The sequence below is a fragment of the Dermacentor variabilis genome, chromosome 11 (genome assembly GCF_050947875.1).
Source record: "Dermacentor variabilis isolate Ectoservices chromosome 11, ASM5094787v1, whole genome shotgun sequence".
NCBI lineage: Eukaryota > Metazoa > Arthropoda > Arachnida > Ixodida > Ixodidae > Dermacentor > Dermacentor variabilis.
In genome coordinates this window covers 127,120,426-127,136,940 of record NC_134578.1, presented here as the reverse complement: position 1 = coordinate 127,136,940, position 16,515 = coordinate 127,120,426, and the positions used below count along the sequence as shown (strand labels likewise).

Here is a 16,515-nt window from a genome sequence, read left to right as displayed (position 1 = left end):
GCGCACACGTCGCGCTGCAGTAGATTATAATGCCTCGTTTCCGTCTCTTCGAAGATTTGGCACAACGGCTCGCCACCGTCTCCTTCTTTGTGAGGTCGCTGGCGCGTGGCATTAGCGCTCAACGTACTGTCCATGATGCCGACGCGGTCAAAACGAGTCGACGGACGCACCTTCCCTGTGCGCCGAAGGCTCTCTTGATATGTGATCCGACCCTCAGACAGACGAAGCCAAGGGAAGACCCAAGGCCGCAATGTGCGTTCAAAGAATCAGTGCTCAGTGTGTCCTGCAATTCACACCAAGTCTCGCAGCTGGCTGCGTTCTTCATCGACCCGAGAACCGAGTGATCCACCGCTTAGAGTCGTGAAAAATAGTTTGTTCAATTCAGTACAGTACAACCAGGGTTTCAGGCACGTGGCGTCTCCCTGTGTGTGGTTTCGAAGAGCGCCTTTCGGCGTGTGCTCTTTCGCCGTGCGTACTCGCGCAGCTCTCCAAAACCACTCGGCCAGTGCCAGGGAGGGGCTTTCTGCGCCGGAGCCACAACAAGTCTACTTGAGGCGGAAGACGAAGCCAGCAAGGTGCTTGGCCGCAAGTGCGTTCGAATCCGGGACTACGGTCCCTCGTCTGTCCGTACTTTTCCTCTTTCGACGTGCGGCGCCTTCCCAAAGCGCACAAGTCCGCTAACCGCAGAACGCTTCCGACGTAGCAAAGCCGCGTTTCCTTCGGTACTTCGCAGCAACGCCGCCTTTCCCTCGGCGGCGGGCAAATAGCCTGCAGACGTCGTCGCATTGAACCGCGATCTCGGACACCTCGCGCGTCACGAGCAGGAGCCGACCGGCAGCCGCCGGCCCTGTCGGGCTCGGCAGCATTTGCCGCGGAGGACGGGAGAGCGCTTTAGGCCACGGTTCCTTCCGTACTTGGCAGCCGCACCCTCATACCGCCACTTCCATGACCGACCGAGCGCCACACCGTTCCTTTAGTACTTGGGCAGCAACAAAGTCGGGTCGTTACTCCATACTCGCCGCAGGAAGCGACCGGCAGCCGCCAGCCTTTTCAGACTCGGCAGCGTTTGCCGCGGAGGACGGGAGAGCGCTCGCACCACGGTTCCGTGTGTACTAAGCGGCAGCTGCTCTCGACCGTCAGTTCCTTGACCGACCGCACGCTTCGCCGTTCCCCTCGTACTGGGCAAAGCAGCAGGTCGGGTCGTCTTACTCCCCTTCCGCGCAAGAGCGCCGAGGCGGACAGAAAGCCCACCCATTGTGCGTTACGCCGTTTCTACCCGCGGGCGCGGCCAAGCCAACCGTCCAAGGTTGCAGCCTGCGTCCACTGGGCGCAACAAATTTCGCACGGGGCGCCCCTCAAAATTCAGGCAGTCCCCGGCATGTTCGGGTATAGCCGTCCCCGCGTCCAAGCGGGGCCAGCGGCGGAAAGCGTCGGGCGCAGCGAGCTGCTTCACCCACACGGGGTTGAAACAATGGCGCTCGTCACCCTTCACAATCCGGTAATGATCCTTCCGCAGGTTCACCTACGGAAACCTTGTTACGACTTTTACTTCCTCTAAATGATCAAGTTTGGTCATCTTTCCAACAGACCGGCGCAACCGAAAGGCCGCGCCGGACATCGGTCCGAAGACCTCACTAAATCATTCAATCGGTAGTAGCGACGGGCGGTGTGTACAAAGGGCAGGGACGTAATCAACGCGAGCTTATGACTCGCGCTTACTGGGAATTCCTCGTTCAAGGGGAACAATTGCAAGCCCCTATCCCAATCACGAAAGAAGTTCCACGGGTTACCCAGTCTTTTCAGACAGGGATAAAGACACGCTGCTTCCTTCAGTGTAGCGCGCGTGCGGCCCCGGACATCTAAGGGCATCACAGACCTGTTATTGCTCTGTTTCGTGCGGCTAGGAGCCGCTTGTCCCTCTAAGAAGGTTGTAAGGTGCTGGGAACCCCGCACCTATTTAATAGGCTAGAGTCTCGTTCGTTATCGGAATTAACCAGACAAATCGCTCCACCAACTAAGAACGGCCATGCACCACCATCCACCGAATCAAGAAAGAGCTCTCAATCTGTCAATCCTCCCAGTGTCCGGGCCGGGTAAGTTTTCCCGTGTTGAGTCAAATTAAGCCGCAGGCTCCACTCCTGGTGGTGCCCTTCCGTCAATTCCTTTAAGTTTCAGCTTTGCAACCATACTTCCCCCGGAACCCAAACACTTTGGTTTCCCGGAAGCTGCCCGCCGAGTCATTTGAGTAACTCAGGCGGATCGCTGGTTGGCATCGTTTATGGTCAGAACTAGGGCGGTATCTGATCGCCTTCGAACCTCTGACTTTCGTTCTTGATCAAAGAAAACATTCTTGGCAAATGCTTTCGCAGTAGTTCGTCTTGCGACGGTCCAAGAATTTCACCTCTAGCGCCGCAATACGAATGCCCCCGTCTGTCCCTCTTAATCATTACCTCGTATTCCAAAAACCAACAGAACAGAAACGAGGTCTTGTTCTATTATTCCATGCAAGTTTATTCAGGCGACTCGCCTGCGTTGAGCACTCTAATTTTTTCAAAGTAAAAGCACCGGCCTTCTCGAGGCACACAATGAAGTGCACCAAGAAAGGACCGGCATGATGTTCAGTCCGAGCCGTCGCATCGGGTAGATGCACTACTCGTCTGGAACTGAGATCCAACTACGAGCTTTTTAACCGCAGCAGCTTTAGTATACGCTATTGGAGCTGGAATTACCGCGGCTGCTGGCACCAGACTTGCCCTCCAATTGATCCTCGTTAAAGGATTTAGAGTGTACTCATTTCAATTACGGGGCCTCAAAAGAGTCCCGTATTGTTATTTTTCGTCACTACCTCCCCGTGCCGGGAGTGGGTAATTTGCGCGCCTGCTGCCTTCCTTGGATGTGGTAGCCGTTTCTCAGGCTCCCTCTCCGGAATCGAACCCTGATTCTCCGTTACCCGTAACAACCATGGTAAGCAAGTAACCTACCATCGAAAGTTGATAAGGCAGACACTTGAAAGAAACGTCGCCGGCTCGTGGCCATGCGATCAGCACAAAGTTATCCAGAGTCACCACACAATACGGGCCGAAACCCGATCGATCTTGGTCTAATAAAAGCACCCGTCGCCCAAAGGGCTTCAGGCTCACTGCATGTATTAGCTCTAGAATTGCCACAGTTATCCAAGTAGGAAGAAACGATCTAAGGAACCATAACTGATTTAATGAGCCATTCGCGGTTTCGCCTTATTTCGGCATGTACTTAGACATGCATGGCTTAATCTTTGAGACAAGCATATGATTACTGGCAGGATCAACCAGGTAATCGTTCAACTGCGCGTCCAGCCTTTCAAGCAGGCCGGACGCCGTTTTTGCGATGCCGAGGCCACCTTCAGGCGCCCCAACACGCTTCGTTCTCGCAAAGTGTAGCACTTTGCACAGTCCGAGACGACGGCGTTCGAGCTCGCTACGGCGCCCTCCCCGCAGGGCCGGGTATCGCCACGCGGCAAGAAGCACGCAACATTCTCGATAGACTGGTTGTGTCAACTCGATCGCGGCTTGCGGTTTCTCTCGAGCCCGCAGCACTGGTGGACCGACCGACACTTGCAACGTAGCCGAGACGGCAAAGCCGCCAGGCGACGGGTCACGCCCGCGCCTTCGGCGCTTTCGTATTTGACTCGTCCGAGGACGATGGGGAACACACCTCGATATCGTGGAAAAAGCGTCGTCCGACAACCAGCCCCTAACGCATCAAGCGGATGAGGCTGCAGACGTCAGCTGTGGGATCCACGGGAGCGATACCGGGGACACGCTTGACGGGCACGAAGCCCGCCGCACATCAAACACCCAGGTCGCTTTGGGGGCGACTGCTCTCTGGGACCCCCATATAATAGCAGCGATAAGTACCCAAACCTCCATGGGGCCGTACTCGTGGCACTTTCGACGAGCGTTTGGCGGAAATCGTGCCGCCTCGTAACGCCGCGAGCAAGATTGAAAGCTTACGTCGGCGGCACCATGCCGAAGTCGTGAAACTGCAGCGCGTCCATCGAATGCGCGAACGGCAATTTCTCGCGAATGGCCAGTGCCGTTTCCTGAACGATCGCCTTTCGGTCCCCCTACGGGGCGGCCCCCGGCCGATCGATTCGAGGAAAGCTAGCCCGGCCCCTTCGCCATTTCCGAGCACGAGTGCGACCAGCGCGGGCGGCGTGCTCGACGCCCCGGCTGACATCGTTTGGGACTGTGTCTCTTCGAGCGCTCGCGCCAACGTCGCGGGGCCGACGACGACGCCCGGCCGGTTCTCTCCCGGTTCCCGGCGTGTTATAGCGCAGCCCTCTGCACGGCGGCGCCGACTGAGTAGTGGCCGTGCAGCGGCTTGTACGCCAAAGTTGCGTGAAAGGCGTCGAGCTCCCGCCGGCCCGGCTCACGTGGTTTCGGACTTCTGTCGCTTCGAGCGCTCGCGTAGCCGTGCCTGGGCACGATTCTCGACTCCGCAGCAGTGCGCGGAAACAGCTACGAAGACGCGCAAGCCCAAAATCGCACTGCGGTACAACGTCAGCCGGGACCGTATGGCCCCTTATAATAGCAGCGATAAGTCGCCAGACCTCCATGGGGCCGTACTCGTGCGACGAGGCGGCGTACTGCGCCGAGCCGAGCGCCAATATTTCGCTTTGGCGCGGCTGATACGAGCTCTCGCGATCGCCGCGGTACCGCCGCTCACCGTTTCAAGGCACGCTAGCGCGGTCCCCTTCGCCATTTCCGAGCACGAGTGCGACCAGCGCGGGCGGCGTGCTCGACGCCCCGGCTGACGTCGTTTCGGACTTTGTCTCTTGCAGCGCTCGAAGCCATGTCGGGTCCGACGCCGACGTCTGCGTGGTGTTTCCACGATTCCCGGCGCGACACAATGCAGCTGCGAGCGGGATGCCAGCGATTCCGTCGCGGCCGTGCGGCGGCGTACACGCAGAAGTTTCGTGAAGGGTATCGAGCTCCCGCCGCCCCGGCTGACGTCGTTTCGGACTTGGTCTCTTCGAGCGCTCGCGCCAACGTCGCGGGGCCGACGACGACGCCCGCCAGGTTCTCCCCCAGTTCCCGGCGAGCTATAGTGCAGCCCTCTGCACGGTGACGCCGACTAAGTAGTGGCCGTGCGGCGGCTTGTACGCCAAAGTTTCGTGAAAGGCGTCGAGCTCCCGCCGCCCCGGCTGACGTCGTTTCGGACTTCTGTCGCTTCGAGCGCTCGCGTAGCCGTGCCTGGGCACGATTCTCGACTCCGCAGCAGTGCGCGGAAACAGCTACGAAGACGCGCAAGCCCAAAATCGCACTGCGGTACAACGTCAGCCGGGACCGTATGGCCCCTTATAATAGCAGCGATAAGTGGCCAGACCTCCATGGGGCCGTACTCGTGCGACGAGGCGGCGTACTGCGCCGAGCCGAGCGCCAATATTTCGCTTTGGCGCGGCTGATACGAGCTCTCGCGATCGCCGCGGTACCGCCGCTCACCGATTCAAGGCACGCTAGCGCGGTCCCCTTCGCCATTTCCGAGCACGAGTGCGACCAGCGCGGGCGGCGTGCTCGACGCCCCGGCTGACGTCGTTTCGGACTTTGTCTCTTGGAGCACTCGAAGCCACGTCGGGGCCAACGCCGACGTCTGCGTGGTGTTTCCACGATTCCCGGCGCGACACAATGCAGCTGCGGGCAGGATGCCAGTGATTCCGTCGTGGCCGTGCGGCGGCGTACACGCAGAAGTTTCGTGAAGGGTATCGAGCTCCCGCCGCCCCGGCCGACGTCGTTTCGGACTTCGGTCGCTTCGAGCGCTCGCGTAGCCGTGCCTGAGCACGATTCTCGACTCCGCAGCAGTGCGCGGAAACAGCTACGAAGACGCGCAAGCCGAAAATCGCACTGCGGTACAACGTCAGCCGGGACCGTATGGCCCCTTATAATAGCAGCGATAAGTCGCCAGACCTCCATGGGGCCGTACTCGTGCGACGAGGCGGCGTACTGCGCCGAGCCGAGCGCCAATATTTCGCTTTGGCGCGGCTGATACGAGCTCTCGCGATCGCCGCGGTACCGCCGCTCACCGATTCAAGGCACGCTAGCGCGGTCCCCTTCGCCATTTCCGAGCACGAGTGCGACCAGCGCGGGCGGTGTGCTCGACGCCCCGGCTGACGTCGTTTCGGACTTTGTCTCTTGGAGCGCTCGAAGCCACGTCGGGGCTGACGCCGACGTCTGCGTGGTGTTTCCACGATTCCCGGCGCGACACAATGCAGCTGCGAGCGGGATGCCAGCGATTCCGTCGTGGCCGTGCGGCGGTGTACACGCAGAAGTTTCGTGAAGGGTATCGAGCTCCCGCCGCCCCGGCCGACGTCGTTTCGGACTTCGGTCGCTTCGAGCGCTCGCGTAGCCGTGCCTGGGCACGATTCTCGACTCCGCAGCAGTGCGCGGAAACAGCTACGAAGACGCGCAAGCCGAAAATCGCACTGCGGTACAACGTCAGCCGGGACCGTATGGCCCCTTATAATAGCAGCGATAAGTGGCCAGACCTCCATGGGGCCGTACTCGTGCGACGAGGCGGCGTACTGCGCCGAGCCGAGCGCCAATATTTCGCTTTGGCGCGGCTGATACGAGCTCTCGCGATCGCCGCGGTACCGCCGCTCACCGATTCAAGGCACGCTAGCGCGGTCCCCTTCGCCATTTCCGAGCACGAGTGCGACCAGCGCGGGCGGCGTGCTCGACGCCCCGGCTGACGTCGTTTCGGACTTAGTCTCTTGGAGCGCTCGAAGCCATGTCGGGGCCGACGCCGACGTCTGCGTGGTGTTTCCACGATTCCCGGCGCGACACAATGCAGCTGCGAGCAGGATGCCAGCGATTCCGTCGTGGCCGTTCGGCGGTGTACACGCAGAAGTTGCGTGAAGGGTATCGAGCTCCCGCCGCCCCGGCTGACGTCGTTTCGGACTTTGTCTCTTCGAGCGCTCGCAGCGATGTCGAGGCGATCGCCGACGTCTGCACGGTTCCCGGTGTGCTACAATGCAGCAGTGTGCCAAGCGACACCTCTTGGTTGCCGAGGCAAGCACGGCGATTTCCTGAAGCGAGCGCATTCCGGCCAGGCAGCAGCGGGCTTTGCGCTTTCGGGAGTGCTCTTGCTGTAAAATTTGAGCGGGTGCAGCTGCACGAAGCGAGTGTATTTATTTTCTCTCTCTCTCTCTCTCTCTGCCTTTGAGGCGACTGTAATTTTAATTTAAATGCAATTGGAGGCGGGAGCAACCTGATGAGAGTAGGTTGACTTCGGCGCGCCTTGTAGTTTATAAATTGCTTTCAAGCTTTGACGACATACGCCTTCGCGCCATCTGCTTTCCCGGTCTCTTTGGCACTTGATTGTGTGTGCTGCATGCTCTGCATTCTAAGGAAACACGCCTGTTTGTCTCCCTCTCTCACGTTCTTCTTTTTTTAGCTGCTCCTTTAGAAGCTGCTATGCTCTTTGCTCGCTGTAAAATAGAATGCTGCCACAAGCCAACAACCTTTGCGTGTTTTTTTTTTCTCTCTTCCCAAGACGTTTCTGCCATTACTCACTGGCTCTAGTTCGCTCGCGCCATCTACCTTTCTTTCTGTATGGCGAAGTCCGTAGGTTTTCCTAGTTCCGTACACAGATGGCGCCAATGCGTTTTCGCGCCAGTTTCGAACGACCTGGCTGTACTCACGTTTCTCACTTAAATGGTTCAAATGGGGATTGCGAAAGGGGTGGTGCTTTCTTCTTGTGTAAGGCTGAGCTTCAAAGCTGCGTTTAAGCTATGCTAGCATGTGTGTATGTGTGTGTGTGTGTGTGTGTATATATATATATATATATATATGTATGTATGTATGTATGTATGTTTGTACATATACATATACACACACGCGCGCGCGCGATAGTGGTAAACATTATGAGGTAGCACTTTTTTTTAACATACAATACCTGTGCTTCACATGGCGATTCTTCTCCCCCCTCTGTTTCCGGTTGGAAGGAGTGCGCAGTCTTTTCTATATTTATTTTTTTTTTCATTCACTTCTATGTTGCTCGTCTTCGTACATGGGGCACGCTACCTAATTCTGCCGGTCGATTCTACACGTTGCGATCCGTCCCGGCCTGTGCCGTATCAAAATTTTCAGTGGGCCTTGCGGTAAATAAAAAGAAATGAAGGAAATGCGCGTGCTATATTACACTTGCGCACGGGCTCGAAACGAAGGCCTCAAAGAAAGTCACCTCGAGCGGCCGCATTCAGACGCAAATAAGCATTCCCCTTGCGCGTGTTTTCCGCTCGCCTGCTCCGTTTTCTACGAGGTTGCCGTCGTTGGTTTGGCCTTACAAACAAGCTTGCACTCGGGTCTCGTTTCTACGCGACAGCGTTTCGTTAACAGCGAAAGACTGAGGCGTCGCGAGTTTATTCCTCAGATAGAGAGCATAGAGTCTCTAGACAGGCTGAAATTTAGAAAATTGCCCACGCTGTTGCTGAGGTTACCAATGTCGGCAGGGCGCCCACAAGGCAGTAGTACAATGGAGTGAAGTGAAGGACATCGCTTCTCGGCCTTTTGGCTAAGATCAAAGTGTAGTATCAGCAGGTGTGTGTACTACCTGGTGGCCCCTGGACGACCCACACCGGCCCGCTTCCTGGTCCTGCCGCTGCCTGGCGCTGCCTGCCGCCCCTCGGAGACTCCTGCCCCGCTCGGCCCGACCACTGCTTGGTGCTGCCTGCCTGCGGGGTGCCCGCTGGTCCTGCCGTCCCGACTGGTGCTGTGCTGGGGCACAACCGGCTGGCCCCTGTCTTCGCCATCGTCTGTCATGGGCCCGGCCCACTCGCTGCCATCCCTGGTGGCCCCCTAGCCTCCGGACCTGGCCTCCTTTAAGGAGAGCCGCCGGGTCCGGAAGGTAAGACCATCTAATGGACTCTGGGGGCCACGGCCGCACGGTCCATGACATCAGCGAGGACGATGGCGACCCCAACACCCCTGGGCAGGAACGCCAGCCGGCCCGTGAGGATGGCACCCTCACGGTGTTCTTTCCCGTGCCCCACACGGTCCGGTGCTGCGAAGAGGGCTGCCGAGCTGCCTATGCCGCGGCCAAATGGACAGCGCGGCGGCAGTCCCTCCAGCGGCACCTGGAACTCGAACACGGCACCAGAATCCGGCGCACCATCAACGTGTGCAGCATCTGCGGTGAGACACTGGGGCTTCGACCAGCCTCTCACGCCTGCCTGGCTGCAGCCAACTCGACTGCCGCCCCCCCTGCTGCCCTGCCACACCAATGTGGCAGTTGCTCAATGTCCTTCCCCACAAGGAGGGGCTTGAGCAACCACGAGCAGTGGCACAGGAGGGAGGCGGCACTAGCAGCCAGGCGTGATCTCGCCGCGGGTGCTGCCATTGGTGCGTCGGAGCAGGACAGCAACGGCACCCCCCCAGCAGAGCAGGACAGCACCGAGGGTCCCGCTGAGGACCCTCTTGGAACACCAGCAGTGGCGACCGGGCAGGCCGCCGACCAGGAGCCGTCTCCTGTGGCACCTCGGGGAACACCCGGACACAGCAGCGATGGCGAGACGGCCGAGGCACCTTCTCCGCGGACGCCAAACCAGTCAGGGCGGACCGCGGCCTCGGCCTCTCCCTCTCCAACACCATCGCTGCCGTCCAACCGAGGCAGCCCGGGAGCACCAGTCTCCGAGGCTCACGAGCCGGCGGCCATGCAGGAGCTCTCCCCAGGCAGGGCAGAGGTGCAGGACCATGACGGAAGCAACCAGGACTTCGGGACCCAGGACGAACATGCTGGTACCACACGGCCAGAGGGCAGTGCGTGGACCTTAGCGGAGGAAACGGCAGAGCTGCGGGCATTGAGCCGGTTGCCTGAGTCTGCTGGGGAGTGGGCACGGTTTGAAAACATCCTCGACCGTGCCATTGCAGCCGCAACCAAACACCTGCGGCTGCCAGTCGGGGACTCGCGCCAATCACGGAGGCGCGAGGTGAACCCCGACAACCCCCAGCAGATACAAACTCTATACAGAAGGAACCGGCGCCGGGCAGTGCGGTTAATCACTGAAGGCCCGTCCCAGCTCTGTCCGATCGACCCCCACGCACTGCAGGACCACTACTCGAACCTCTGGTCACCAACACCCGTGGATACCAGCATCCTGAGGTCAAGGCTTCCAGCCACCGAAGAACTGGACTTGTGCCCTTTTACACCGGAAGAAGTCGCAGCCAAGCTCCGTAAATGCGAGAGTACAGCTCCAGGGGAGGACCGCCTCACGTACCACCACTGGAGGCAGGTGGACCCTGAGGGCAGGTTCCTGGCGGCGGTATACAACGTATGCCTCCAATACCGCCGCACGCCCCTGAGCTGGAAATCGACGAGGACTATCCTGATCTACAAGAAGGGCGACCGCGAGGACCCCACAAACTGGCGACCCATTGCCCTTGGTCGCACGATCGCCAAACTGTATGCCGGGTGTCTCACCACCCGGCTGCAGAGGTGGTTGGGCGACCATGCGGTACTGTCCAGGTGTCAGAAGGGCTTCCTGCCGCACGATGGAGTGTTCGAACACAACTTCGTGCTGCAGGGACGCCTGGATGACGCCAGGACAGGAGGAGGGGAGCTGTGCGTGGGGTTCCTCGATTTTGCCAACGCCTTCGGCTCGGTCGCCCATCAGGCCCTCGTCGACGCTGTCCGCGGCGCCGGCGCGGGGGAGGCCTTTGCTACCATCGTTGAAGACCTCTACCGCGCCAACACCACCTGCGTCGTGGCAGCAGCTGGCATTACGGAGCCAATCACCATCGGAGCTGGGCTGAGACAGGGCTGTCCTCTGAGCGGCCTGCTTTTCAACCTGGTGGTGGACCCGGTCATCCGTGCAGTACAGGGAGGCGATAGGCAGCACAACATCCTTGCCTACGCCGATGATCTGACGCTGCTGGCCGCGGATCCCACCACCCTGCAGAGCCGCTTGGACCGTGTAACAGCCCTGTCGGCCCGGCTCGGGCTGCGACTCAACGCCGCCAAGTGCCGGTCTCTACACCTGTCTGGTCGCCACCCCGTGGGTACACGGCCCACCTCCTTCACCGTGGGTGGCGACCCGATTCCGGCGCTTGGCGACTTCCAAGGGCACAAGTTCCTGGGCCGTCCAGTGGGGTTCAGGGTGCTACCGGACGAGACGACGGTCGACGAGGCCATCCACCTGGGCAGAAAGCTGCTCTCCTCTATGCTCGCCCCATGGCAGAGGCTGGATGCTATCAAAACATTTTTGTATCCAGCCCTCAACTTTGCCATGCGGGTGGGCCTTGCCAGCAAAGGAGAGTGGCAACGCCTGGACGAGGAGCTCCGCCCGCTCATCAAGAAGACCCTGTACGTGCCAGCCAGAGCTTCCAATGAATACTTGTACGGAAGCTCTCAGGCTGGCAGTGCAGGGATCCCACTTGCGGCGGAGCTCAGCGACATCTGTCGGGTGGATGGAGCCTTCAAGCTACTGACGTCGACCGACGTGGAGGTCCGGGAGCGTGCGGCAGGAGAGCTCGAGGGCGTAGTGTCAAGGCGGCTGAGACGACCCGCGAACACCGAGGACATGGAGGCCTACCTCTCAGGCGAGACGGAGGGCGACTTCCGACAAACGTCCACACAGGTCCAGTCTGTGTGGACGGAGGCCCGGAAAGCCTCCCGTCGCCTCTCCGTCGCCTGGGAGCTGTTGGAGCACGGAGCCCGCATCAACTGCGGAGAGGCCTCTGTGTCAGCGAGGAACCGCCACAAGCTGGTTAAGACCATCCGGGCGCTCCTCTCCACTGAAAGGGACAGGACTCTGCAAGACAAACCGAACCAAGGCAAGGCGATGGTGTGTGTGGCGGCCGACCCGGCAAACTCCCACTTCATGAGGTCCGGCCGCTACACCCACTTCATCGACTGGCGCTTCGTGCATCGAGCCCGTCTAAATCTCCTCCCCCTCAATGCCACAAGACTCTGGGCACCCGCAGCGGACAAAAGATGCAGACGCTGCGGGTATGGGGAGGAGACACTGCCGCATGTACTTTGCCACTGCATGCGGCAGAGCCGGGCCATGACGGAGCGTCATAACACCATCGTCGCCAGAATAAAAAAGGCTGCCTTGGGTCGGTTTACAGTCATTGCGGAGAACCAGGTCGTGGGCAACACATCACTCAAGCCCGACCTGGTACTGGCCCGTGGAGAGGAGGCACTCATCCTGGATGTCTGCTGCCCTTTCGAGAACAGGCTGCAGGCATTCCAGGACGCCCGGAAGGCTAAGGAGGAGAAGTACGCCCCTGTACAGCGTCATCTCCTCCGGCGGTTCCAGCGCGTGACGGTGGACGCGGTGGTCGTCGGCTGCCTTGGCAGCTGGGATGTGGGGAACGACCGGGTGATGCGCAGGCTATGTAGTAGGTCGTACCTACGGACACTCAAACGCCTGTGCATCAGCGATACCATAAGCGCCTCTACAAAGATTTTTAGAGCCCATGTCGGCACCTCTTAAATGATCTTATGTTTTTAGAGAAGCGATTTTTACTGTTTTACACCTTTACAGTTTTAGCCTTTTATTACTAACACCACTAACTAGTTTTTTTAGTCATTTGGTTACCTGTTTTAGATTATACACCTTTTACTCGTTTTCTCCTTGTTTTGTAACCCATATTTTTTGTGTATTGTCACTAGCATAATAAAAAACTCTGTTCTTATCAGCTTAATATCTGATACGGGTTCTATGTGGACCCACGATATTAAACCTATTTTTGGAAGTTGGCGGAGTGCTTGAAGCCTGCTTCACCTCCGCCGCAGGTCGGCCCGGTATTGCACTACCTCCGGGATCGGCCCCCGCTCACTTCGGTGAGACTTCATTCAATCAAAATGAAGAACACAAGCTCGAAGCGAGCACTGACTTCACACGCACCATTCCTATACCATACGCAACGACGCCGGTTCGCGGACCACGAGAGTAATTAAACGGCCACTCCACCTGTGTGTAGCGTCGCACTTCTTGCCGCGCAAATGGGACGCGTGACGGTGGACGCGGTGGTCGTCGGCTGCCTTGGCACCTGGGATCAGGGGAATGATCGCGTGATGCGCAGGCTGTGCAGTAGGTCATACCTACGGACACTCAAACGCCTGTGCATCAGCGATACTATCAGCGCCTCTACAAAGATTTTTAGAGCCGATGTCGGCACCTCTTAGATGATCTTATGTTTTTAGAGAAGCGATTTTTGCTGTTTTACACCTTTACAGTTTTAGCCTTTTATTACTAACCCCACTAACTAGTTTTTTTAGTCATTTGTTTGCCGGTTTTAGACTACACACCTTTTATCCGTTTTTTCCTTGGTTTCGTAACAAATATTTATGATGTGATATGTAACTAGCATAATAAAAAACTCTGTTCTTATCAGCTTAATATCTGATACGGGTTCTATGTGGACCCACGATATTAAACCTATTTTTGGAAGTTGGCGGAGTGCTTGAAGCCTGCTTCACCTCCGCCGCAGGTCGGCCCGGTATTGCACTACCTCCGGGATCGGCCCCCGCTCACTTCGGTGAGACTTCATTCAATCAAAATGAAGAACACAAGCTCGAAGCGAGCACTGACTTCCCATGCACCATTCCTATACCATACGCAACGACGCCGGTTCGCGGACCACGAGAGTAATTAAACGGCCACTCCACCTCTGTGTAGCGTCGCACTTCTTGCCGCGCAAATGGGACAGCCGCACCAGCAAATTTCTTATTACGGCCTTCGAGAAAAATAAATGACAGCAAAAGAAAGAACCCGGAGGGAGAATCGGCAAATTATATGTCTAAGAAATAGGATTGTTATTTATCCGATGTTTCAGTCTGCTGTAATGAGCCACTATAGGACGGGGAGGGGGGGGGGGTGTATGATTAGCCGTGGGTTCGGCAACCAATGTGAATCCCGCTCAAAGCCAACACTGGATTTTTGAGTTCACTATTGCTTGGATCCGTAAACCACAGCGCCAACGCAAGCTCGCCCTGCCAAAATCCGCTGCCCTAGTGGAAGAAAGATTCCCTATGAAAGAAAAATAGAGTGCCCGCTTTCTGGCTACTACTGTGCAGCCGTTGTGTGCACATTTTCGCAGCAGTGGGAGCGAACGCCTCGAAAACAAGCTTGTCGTGTGGCCAAGCCTTGCGAAATATATTCAAGGGTTCAAAGGTGCTCCAGCTTTCCAACCTGTATGTTATGGAGACCTGTTGCTACCTTTTCATCCTCCTCCTCCTGGTTACGCCCAGTGCAGGGCAAAGGCCTCTCCCATAAGTATCCAAGTACCCCGGTCACGTGCTAATTGTCGCCATGTAGTCCCTGCACATTTCCTAATCTAATCTGCCCTCCCAACTTTCTGCCACCCCCTGCTACGCTTCCCTTCTCTTGGAATTGAGTCCGTAACCCTCAATGACCATCTTCCCCCCCCCCCCCCATTGCATGCCCATTTCTTTTTTTCATGGTTTAAACTAAGGTGTCATTAACTCGCGTTTGTTCGCTCGCCCCTCAATCTGCTCTATTCCTATCTCTCGTGACGCTACACCCATCGTCCTTCTTGCCAAAGCTCGTTGCGTCGCCCTCAGTTACCCTTCGGTAACCCTTAAAGCTTTCCGTTGGGGCACTCGTGGCATCTTTCTCGTTTAAATAAGGCTACTTTTCTTTTCCGCCTTTTTTTTTGGGGGGGGGGGGAACTCTATGTGCTAGGCGCGATTTTGCCTGTTGGTTCGGCTTAACGCAGAACACTCCCGCATTGCAGTGAAGCCGCGTTGAAGGGGCAAAGAGTAGCGCAGTGAAGCGCATGCACGGGCGAAAAACGCAAATATTAGTCAAAAATACAACCATGTCGCCAAATACGAACTTCCATTATTGGAAATTCGAGTTCAGTTTGTGCATTGCGTTCGCCTAGAGAACATAAATGCCACAGCAGCCAAGTCAAAGCTTAGGATCGCGTATCATCTTTTTTTTCTTGCCTTTTACTCCTTGGCCTGCGTGACATGCACACGAAAGTTATGATATAGTGAAAACACGAAATAATGCAGTGCGGCTGTATCAGATCTATTTTGTGCGTTTTGTTCTTTGTGGACTACAGCGGTGTGCGTTATGAGAAAGTTTCAGTGCCCTTCTACTGTGACCTGCGAAGCTACATTTAAAGCCACATTGGTTTGCGCGGTTATTGCTACAAACTGCGTGTGGGTGCGTTCGTCTTTTTCTTTCGCTACCAGCGATGGGTTATCGCAACCGCGATCGGTTCTGCTGCTACGCTAGACGCGTTCTTGCCAACGGTTGGCTCTATACGCGACGCGTGTCGCGTGGTCGGCACATTCAAGCAGTCAATTGCAAACCGTTCCAAGAAGAAGGATGCACTCCACTTGACGCCGGGAGCGCTAGTTGGACGATTGTACGTTTTGACCCTCGAGGAAGCGCCACCAACCCGCCTTTTCTATAATACGATAAGATTCAGAGCGACCGCGACCACTTGCCTTTGTCATTGCCTCGGGCACAGTTTTTTTTTTTTTTTAAGCTCAGATACTCAGACGCGCCCGTGTTCACGCGCACTTGCTCTCTCCGATAAGCAGGGAAGCTCGGTTGGGGTGGTGTGGGCCCTTGCGCATGCGCTGCTGAGCTCGTCGCTTCGGCGGCCAGTCGAGGCTGGCGCGTTGCGTTCGCCTAGAGAACATAAATGCCACAGCAGCCAAGTCAAAGCTTAGGATCGCGTATCATTTTTTTTCTTGCCTTTTACTCCTGGCCTGCGTGGCATGCACACGAAAGTTATGATATAGTGAAAACACGAAATAATGCAGTGCGGCTGTATCAGATCTGTTTTGTGCGCTTTGTTCTTTGTGGACTACAGCAGTGTGCGTTATGAGAAAGTTTCAGTGCCCTTCTACTGTGACCTGCGAAGCTACATTTAAAACCACATTGGTTTGTGCGGTTATTGCTACAAACTGCGTGTGGGTGCGTTCGTTTTTTTTTTTCTTTCGCTACGCAGCGATGGGTTATCGCAACCGCGATCGGTTCTGCTGCTACGCTAGACGCGTTCTTGCCAACGGTTGGCTCTATACGCGACCCGTGACGCGTGGTCGGCACATTCAAGCAGTCAATTGCAAACCGTTACAAGAAGAAGGATGCACTCCACTTGACGCCGGGAGCGCTAGTTCGACGATTGTACGTTTTGACCCTCGAGGAAGCGCCGCCAACCCGCCTTTTCTATAATACGATAAGATTCAGAGCGACCGCGACCACTTGTCTTTGTCACTGCCTCGGGCACAGTTCTTTTTTTTTTTAAACTCAGATACTCAGGCGCGCCCGTGTTCACGCGCACCTGCTCTCTCCGATAAGCAGGGAAGCTCGGTTGGGGTGGTGTCGGCCCTTGCGCATGCGCTGCTGAGCTCGTCGCTTCGGCGGCCAGTCGACGCTGGCGCGGTACTGGTAATCAACTTCGACGTGCATGGTGAAACGTCGCTTTGTATTGCCGCTGTAGACTGGCAATGCAATGTGTTTGCGAGCGATTGGAGAAATGAAAGAGCGGGCAC

At 57.1% G+C, this 16,515-nt stretch overlaps 4 non-coding genes across 4 annotated transcripts; 2 read left to right on the top strand and 2 right to left on the bottom strand.

Annotated features, from left to right (window-relative positions):
- Positions 1–207: 207 nt before the first annotated feature.
- LOC142565059 (5.8S ribosomal RNA) lies at positions 208–360 on the bottom strand. Its single transcript, XR_012824778.1, has one exon. It is a non-coding gene; the product is annotated as a 5.8S ribosomal RNA (ribosomal RNA).
- A 1,139-nt stretch (positions 361–1,499) lies between these two features.
- LOC142565122 (small subunit ribosomal RNA) lies at positions 1,500–3,314 on the bottom strand. The gene has a single exon (XR_012824806.1). It is a non-coding gene; the product is annotated as a small subunit ribosomal RNA (ribosomal RNA).
- A 9,313-nt stretch (positions 3,315–12,627) lies between these two features.
- LOC142565026 (U2 spliceosomal RNA) lies at positions 12,628–12,817 on the top strand. Its single transcript, XR_012824749.1, has one exon. It is a non-coding gene; the product is annotated as a U2 spliceosomal RNA (small nuclear RNA).
- A 506-nt stretch (positions 12,818–13,323) lies between these two features.
- On the top strand, positions 13,324–13,515 carry LOC142565031 (U2 spliceosomal RNA). Its single transcript, XR_012824753.1, has one exon. It is a non-coding gene; the product is annotated as a U2 spliceosomal RNA (small nuclear RNA).
- Positions 13,516–16,515: the final 3,000 nt, after the last annotated feature.